At 44.1% G+C, this 7,635-nt stretch overlaps 1 protein-coding gene and 1 pseudogene across 2 annotated transcripts in view; both read left to right on the top strand.

The window, feature by feature from the left end:
* Positions 1 to 7,635, top strand: part of LOC105525018 (pregnancy-specific beta-1-glycoprotein 2-like) — a 73,422-nt gene that overhangs the window by 61,054 nt on the left and 4,733 nt on the right. Inside the window, exons 7-8 of the mRNA XM_011960537.1 lie at positions 2,808 to 2,818; positions 5,071 to 5,090. The gene's annotated coding sequence lies outside the window, so the exon portion shown is untranslated. The remainder of the gene's footprint in view (positions 1 to 2,807; positions 2,819 to 5,070; positions 5,091 to 7,635) is intronic.
* LOC105525028 overlaps positions 1 to 7,635 on the top strand; it is a 93,777-nt pseudogene that overhangs the window by 5,078 nt on the left and 81,064 nt on the right. The window contains exons 3-6 of the transcript XR_001003849.1: positions 2,297 to 2,566; positions 2,894 to 2,955; positions 5,288 to 5,566; positions 5,947 to 6,201. The product of XR_001003849.1 is annotated as a putative pregnancy-specific beta-1-glycoprotein 7 (transcript). The remainder of the gene's footprint in view (positions 1 to 2,296; positions 2,567 to 2,893; positions 2,956 to 5,287; positions 5,567 to 5,946; positions 6,202 to 7,635) is intronic.

Raw genomic sequence — 7,635 nt, forward strand, 5'->3', positions numbered from 1 at the left:
AAAAAAAAAAAAAAAAAAGCTGTTAGAGAAATGAAGAATGCTTTTGATGTTTACTGGTAGAATACACACAGCTGAGGAGAGAATCCCTAGCTTGAGGATGTGTCAATAGAAACTTCCAAATTGAAACAGGAAAGCTCAAAAAGAGTGGGGGGAAAAAGGTGGAACAACATATTCTACTTCATATTTAATATTTTGCATTGACAGGAGCAATTTTTTAAATTTTGTAGTTGTGGGATGATTACCAAGGCTGTAACATACACGTAATGGGAATACTAGTGGTTTCAGGGACCTGTTGGAGGTGGCCAGGGGGTGCTGCCTGATGGTTTTACTGCCTGTGCCACATACAGTTGTTTTCTTCATGTGGGGGCCCATGAACCATTGGCGTATCACTTAGACTCTTCCTAATTCACACAAACTTAAACTCTAGTTGTATTTCCTGAGGTTAAGAGAAAATGAAGAAAGCGTTTCACATACCTGTTTTGGGCTCTTCCCCATTTTACCTAACTCTGCAGAGAAATTAGAAACAGAGTTCCTTCTATATTTACTAACATAACACACATCACTTCTTTTAATTCTGCATTCTTCCTTCCTTTATGTAATTGAGACACTGACCAGTTCTGTCCTTTCAACGGGACTCTTTCTACTTAAGGACTTGCTAATTTCAAGTCATGTTTGGCATCTTTCTTTGAGCATAAGGTGATCTTGCTGGAATTCACCCCACACCTAAACCTTAATTGGGTATCAAGAGATATATTACTACCAGCAAATTGATCTTGGATGTTTGGACCATCAGTAAAAACTTCCACTTATGACAACATTTTAATGTCTCCTCCAAATTTTGTTTTCTTTTGTTACTAGATCAGAACATAATATGATGTCTAAACTCCTGACAACTTTTTATGGGAAAATTACAGTATTACAAATTGAGCATCCCAAATCTGGAAATCCAAAATCTGAAATGCTCCCCAATCCAACACTTCTGACCGCTGATGTAATGCTAAAAAGAAGTGCTCACAGGAGCATTCTGGATTTTAAATTTTTCAGATTTGGGATGCTAACCCAGTACATCTACTGCAAATGTTTTAAAATAAAAAGAAGTTAGAAATCCAAAACACCTGGTTGTAAGCTTTCTGCATAAGGAACACTTTGTCTGCATGAACTATAGGCATGAAGCTGTATAGGAGATGTCTAGATCCTCCTCATCCTGCATAACTGAAAGCACACACGCCCGGAACAATGCCCTATTCTCCCAAACCCAGCTCCTGGAAACCACTATTCCACTCTCTGATTCACTCTGGAATCCACTGAGATGAGATGCATAGAGTAGTCAAACTCATACAATCAGAGAGTAGAATGTTTAATGAGAGAAAGTATCTGCAAGACTTATTCCCAAATATTGGTCTAATAGCCACCAAACACAAATGGTCCATGAGGGCTAGACTTCCATCATCATTTCATATACGCCCTTTCCATCAGTCAGTTTTGCATTTGCAAGCATCTACATGTATTTCTAGAAAGATCCACATGGTCCTCACCTGCCTTCTACAGGGGGAAGGGAACATCATGGACACAGAACAGGGAACATGGTCTTGGTCCAAAGCTATCATCTCTTGCTTGTCCCCTTCACTCTTTGTAGGTCATTCCTTGGACTCTGCTCTATCTTTGGAGGTCAATGGCTCAAGTCAGTCATTATGAGACAGCTGGGAAAACTGCCCCACCTTGTGGCTCCACTGCCTGATGACTGAACTGACCTCCAGGCTTGACTCTGGTCTCCCTTGTGTTATTTCTGCTGATGAGCCCAGTCCCAGGCCAGGCTTCCCAGAACCCAAAGAGTTTAAGGACAATGGGAAGTTCCATTATCCATCTCTGGGATGTCCTTGAAAGGGAAGCTGCAGAGAAAACATACCTTGGGGGGAAAAGTAAGACTGAAACTAAGATTCCAGCACTGCATGCTCCAGGTGAGGACCACAGGGTGGACTAGGCAGGCAGTTAGAGAGGGAAGGACTCAGAGAGGCACCAGGGGCTGTGACTGCTGGTCCTGTGTCTTTCCATGACCCAATGCTGCTGGTCAATTCACACTTGAGAAAGTCTGTGCTTCTCCCACATACAGAAGGCAGCCTCACAATCTCTGAGCCCTCAGATTGCTATGCATCTGTCTTGTAACACACACATCTGCCATGGGCTTTTAAGGACTTGGGTTGGTTGAGAAGTGGGAAATGCCATCTCTGATTGAAAAATGTCTTTGGAGGAATGAAAGGTGCCACACAGGGCAAACTTCTCTCTGTTATGTGCACAGTGGAGACTCCCAAGCCCTACATCTCCAGCAGCAACTTAAACCCCAGGGAGGGCACGGAGACTGTGATCTTATCCTGTGATTCTGACACTCAGGACGTAAGCTACCTGTGGTGGATAAACGGTCAGAGCTCCCTATCAGTCGCAAGTTGCAGCTGTCCGAAAACAACAGGATCCTCACTCTATATGGTGTCAGAAAGGATACTGCAGGACCCTATGAATGTGAAATGAAGAACCCAGTGAGTTCAAGCCGCAGTGACCCTGAATCTCCTCTGTGAGTATCTTCTGTTCTTCTGTGAGCCAGGCTGCCATCCCAAATACACATGGCCAGAGGCCAGGCCTCTCAGTCCCTCTCAGGTGCAAGTGCAGAGACCTTTACCCCTGGACATCAAAGCTGGCCATGACTACTAAGGGTAGGCTTAGGTTTGATCAACAATGGGAGAGAAGAGGCTGCTCCTGTCAAGGGAGACACAGGGTCCACAGATTATGATGGGAGAAACAGGTGAATGTCTCAGGCTCCAGATCAGTGAACACAGCAGGGATTTCACTGGGACTTCAGTGTTGTGACTTAGCTCACAGGGTCACTGTGGCCCTTCCACAGACCAGGATTTTCCCTTCCCTCTGACAACATCAGCTGTGACTTTATTCTCTTTGCTCCAGATGGTCTGGATGCCCCCACTATTTCTTCTTCATACACCTATTAGCACACAGGGGAAGTCCCCAAGCTCTCCTGTCTCACAGACTCTCACCCACTGGCAGAGCATTCTTGGCTGATTGATGGGAAGTTCCAGCAATCAGCACCAGTGTTCTTTATCCCCCAAAATCACTAAAACATATACAGGGGTCTATGTCTGTTTCATCCATAACTCAACCACTGGTGGAACAAATCTCATAATCAAGAGGATCATAGGCCCTGGTTAGTGGATCCCTGGAGCTTTGACAACATGTTTTCCAGTGAAGTCTATCAGGCTATCAGGGAAGAGCCACCTGCCCTCTGCAAAGGGAGAGGGAAAATCAAAAACCCAGGACAGGGAATATGTTTCTGCTTCAAAAACACCAGCTTTTGCCTGTCCCCTTCACTCTTTCTAGTTTATTCTTTAGACTATACAGTAACAGTGAACAATCGGAAAGGAAATTAAGAAAAGAATTTCAATTCACATTAACATCAAAAGGAATAAAATATTTTGGAATAAGTTTAACCAAACAGGTCAAAGGGTTATACCCTGAAAACTCCAAAACATTACTGACAGAAACTAAAGACGACATCAATATGTGGAAAGACATTTCATTCTCATGGATTGGAAGAATCAATATTGTTAGGAAGACAATGCTACCCAAAGTGAGCTGCAGATTCAATGAAACCCCTACCAGAATCCCAGTAACATTTTTTGCAGAATTACAAAAATCTGTCCTAAATCTGACCTGACAAGCTCTTATTAATGACTGCCACAACAGAGACACTGAGAAAAAGATGCAACCATGAAAAGGTGGAAAATTTTGATGACATAGAAAATAGCAATCAGCTTCTCTCACATCCCAAAGCCTTCATAAATATATAAGCACAGCATGGTCAGTATGGAATTGACCAAAAACTAATCACCAAGCTAGAAACGTGGTGAGAGAAAAAAATAAAAGGGCAGGAATGTATTTGGCCTGTCACCTCCCACTTTGGGGTACTAATCTGATGCTGAAAAGAAATGCTCACTGGAGCATTTCAGATTTTGAATCTTTCAGATTTGGGATGCTAAACCAGTAAGTATATGACAAATAGTTCAGAATGAAAAAATGTCAGAAATCCAAAACACTTTTTGTTGTAAGTCTTATGCATAAGAAATACTCAATCTGTGTGAATTATAGGCATCGAGCTGTACAGCAGATCTCTAGAACCTCCCCATCTTGCATAACTGAAACTGCACACACATGAACAACTTCTGATTCTCCCCACTCTCAGCTCCTGGCAACCAGCAGTCTCTTCTCAGATTCACTCTGGAATCTACTTACATGAGGTCCCTAGAGTAGTCAAACCCATGGAATCAGAGAGTAGAGTGTCCAGTGAAAGAAAATATTTGCAAAAATTCTCCCCGAATTTGTCTCATATCCATGAAACACACATGGTCCATGAGGACCAAATTTCCAGCAGTTCATTCCCACCCTTTCCACCAATCAGGTTCTGCATTTTCAAATCTCCACATGTATTTCTGGAAAGATCCACATAGTCCTCACCTGCCCTCTGCAGAAGGAGAGGAAACTTAAAGAACCCAGAACAGGGAAAATGGTTCTGTTTTAAAGCCACCAACTCTTGCCTGTCCCCTTCACTCTTTCTACATCATTCCTTGCACTCTGCTCTGTCTTTGGAGGTCACTGGCTCAAGTAAGTCATCATGAAACACCTGCAAAAACACTGCCCCACTTTGTGCCTCCACTGCCTGATGACTGAACTGACCTCCAGGCTTGACTCTGGTCTACCCTGTCTTCTTTCTGCTGAAACATCCAGTCCCAGGCCAGGCTGTTCAGTATCTTCAGGGTTTCAGGACAATGGGAAGTCCCATTATTACTCATCTCTAGAATGTCCTTGGACATGGAAGCTGCAGAGAAACCACATCTAGGGGGGCAAAGTAGGATGGAATTTGGAAGGGGCCCAGCAGTTGCACATTCCAGGTAAGGAACCCAAGGTGAACCAGCCAGTCAGCTGATTAGAGAGGGACTGGTAGGGGTACCAGGGGCTGTGACTCCCACTGACGTGTCTGTCCATGACCCAACACTGCTGATCAATTCACAGTTGAGAAAGTCTGTGCTTCTGTAAGACAGAGCAGGTGGCCTCACAGTCTTTGAGCCCTTAGATCATCATGCATCTGTCTTGTGACACTCACACCAGCTATTGACTCTCAAGGACTCAGGTGAGCTTAGAGGTGGGAGATGCCAACTCTGATTGAAGGATGCCTGTGGAGGAATCAAAGGTGCCACACAGGACAAACTTCTCTCTGTTATCCACACAGTGGATCTCCCCAAGCCTTACATCACCAGCAGCAGCTTCAACCCCATGGAGAATAAGAATGTTGTAGCCTTAACATGTGAACCTAAGACTCAGGGCTACACCTACTTGTGGGGGGTAAATGGTCAGAGCCTCCCAGTCAGTCCCAGGCTAAAGCAACCCAGTAAAAACAGGATCCTTATTCTAGCCAATGTCACAAGAAATGACACAGGACCCTATGAATGTGAAATATGGGACCAAGTTAGTAGCATCTGCAGTGACTCGGTCACCATGGATGTCCTTTGTATCTTTGGTTCCTCTGTGGGCCAGGCCATCAGATAAAATCCAAACGACCAGAGGCCAGGCATCTCAGTCTCTCTCAGGTCCAAGTACAGACACTTTTATTTCTGGACACCTGAGTTGGCCATGACTCCCTGCCCTGGGAAAATCTGGGTAGGCACAGCCTCAACCAACAATACAAAGGGAGGGGATGCTTTTGTCATGGGAGACTTGACATCTACGGCCTGTGATGGGAGAAACAGGTGAATACCTCAGGCCTCGTCTCAGTGAACACAGAAGGGGTTTGGCTGGACATTGAGGGTGTGTCTTGACTCAGAGGGACACAGTGTCCCTTTAAGAGATCAGGAGCATCCCCTTCCCTCAGCTTTGTTCTCTTTACTCCAGATGGTCCACAAGTCCCCAGGATTTTCTCTCCATTGACCTATTACCGTTCAGGAAAAACCCTCCAGTTGTCCTGCTTCGCTGACTCTAACCCACCAGCAGAGTATTCTTGGATGATTGATGGGAAATTTCTGCAATCAGGACAAAAACTCTCTATCCCCCAAATTACTACAGAGCATAGCGGGCTCTATGGTTGCTCTGCTCGTAACTCAGCCACTGGCAGGGAACGTTCCACATTCAAGAGGATCAAAGTCTTCGGTAAGTGGATACCTGCATCGTTGTCAATAGGGTTTTTGGTGGAGTCTATTTGGCTTTCAGAGAAGAGTCAGGAAAACATTTTTATTCCCAGCCCGTGTCCCATGGGCAGAAGCAAATTCTAAATTCTCCTCCTGTACCCTCCCAATTTGTCTCTACAGACTCTCTTCTCCTTGTTTTTCTGTTTTCTCATGGTTGACTTTTTGTCCAGCCTGGGAAAGGTAGGGAGGGGGCTTTGTCAGCCCTGAGCCATATGTGGTGGAAGAGGCTTCACAGAGGGACAAGAAGGAGAGTCTTCAAGATGAAGTTGTTTCTTGCTGTCACCAACACATCCCTGTCCACCACCACGTCTTTGTTTTCTTTTACCTACTCCATGAGCTACAAGGAACATCTGAGGTTTTGAAACAAGCTCACATTTTTCCCCCAAATGAGAGGAGGAAGCCCCTTGGATGAGGGAGGGGCAGCTCAGACTGCTACCTGCTCTGCTCCGGGCTTCACTGGTGACTGACCCTGCCTGACTCCACCTGGGGTGGGATCAGCATGTGTGGAGAAAGAGCCCTGGTGGCCTGTCCTGAATGTGGCTAAATTGCGCTGCCAGTTGAAGTGAAGCCTAGGCTGCAGGGAAATAAGAAGAGAGGGAGCCTCAGGGCAGACTCTTCAGCTGTGTCCTGGCTCTGAAGTCACTGGCTGTATGAGGCTGTGGGCACTGCATGTGGGACACAGCACAGAGGACAGTGAGTGCTGCACACTTGAATAAATAGGGAGATTCACCTCTGGGCTCTGCATGGCAGGAAAGGGGCAATGAAAAAAGTGTGTATTTATAGAGTGTAAGACTACCAGGACACTTTATATATATCTAATATAATATTTATCATTAACTATTTCTTAAGGGTGTAATTTAGTGTTGTGTAACCATCACACTATCCATTTCCAGAACTTTTTCCTTTTACCATATTAAACCTCTGTACCCTATAAACAGTAACTCTCACTTCTTCTCCCCCATCCCTTAACACATACCATTCTACTTTCACCATTCTACTTTCTGTCTCTATGTAACTGGCTATTCTATCTTTTATAAATGGAATTATAGAATAATTATCTTTTCATGTCTGGCTTATTTCAGTTAGCATAATGTCTTCAAGGTTCATCCACTTTGCATGGTGGATTGGAATTTTATTCCTTGTTAAGGTTGAATAACATTTCGATATAGAGATATACCTCATTTGCCTACACACTTATCTTTCAATGGACATTTCTGTTGTTTCCATTTTTTGGTTATTGTGAGTAATGCTTCTCTGAACATCAATGTGCAAATATTTGTTCAAATTTCCTTCCATTCTATAGGCAGTATGTCCAGAAGTGGAATTGCTGGATCGAATGGTAATTTATTGTTTAATTTTTTGAGAAACAGCCACACCACTTTTTTTTTTTTTTTTT

This window comes from Colobus angolensis, unplaced genomic scaffold (genome assembly GCF_000951035.1).
Source record: "Colobus angolensis palliatus isolate OR3802 unplaced genomic scaffold, Cang.pa_1.0 Scaffold512, whole genome shotgun sequence".
NCBI classification, from domain to species: Eukaryota; Metazoa; Chordata; class Mammalia; order Primates; family Cercopithecidae; genus Colobus; species Colobus angolensis.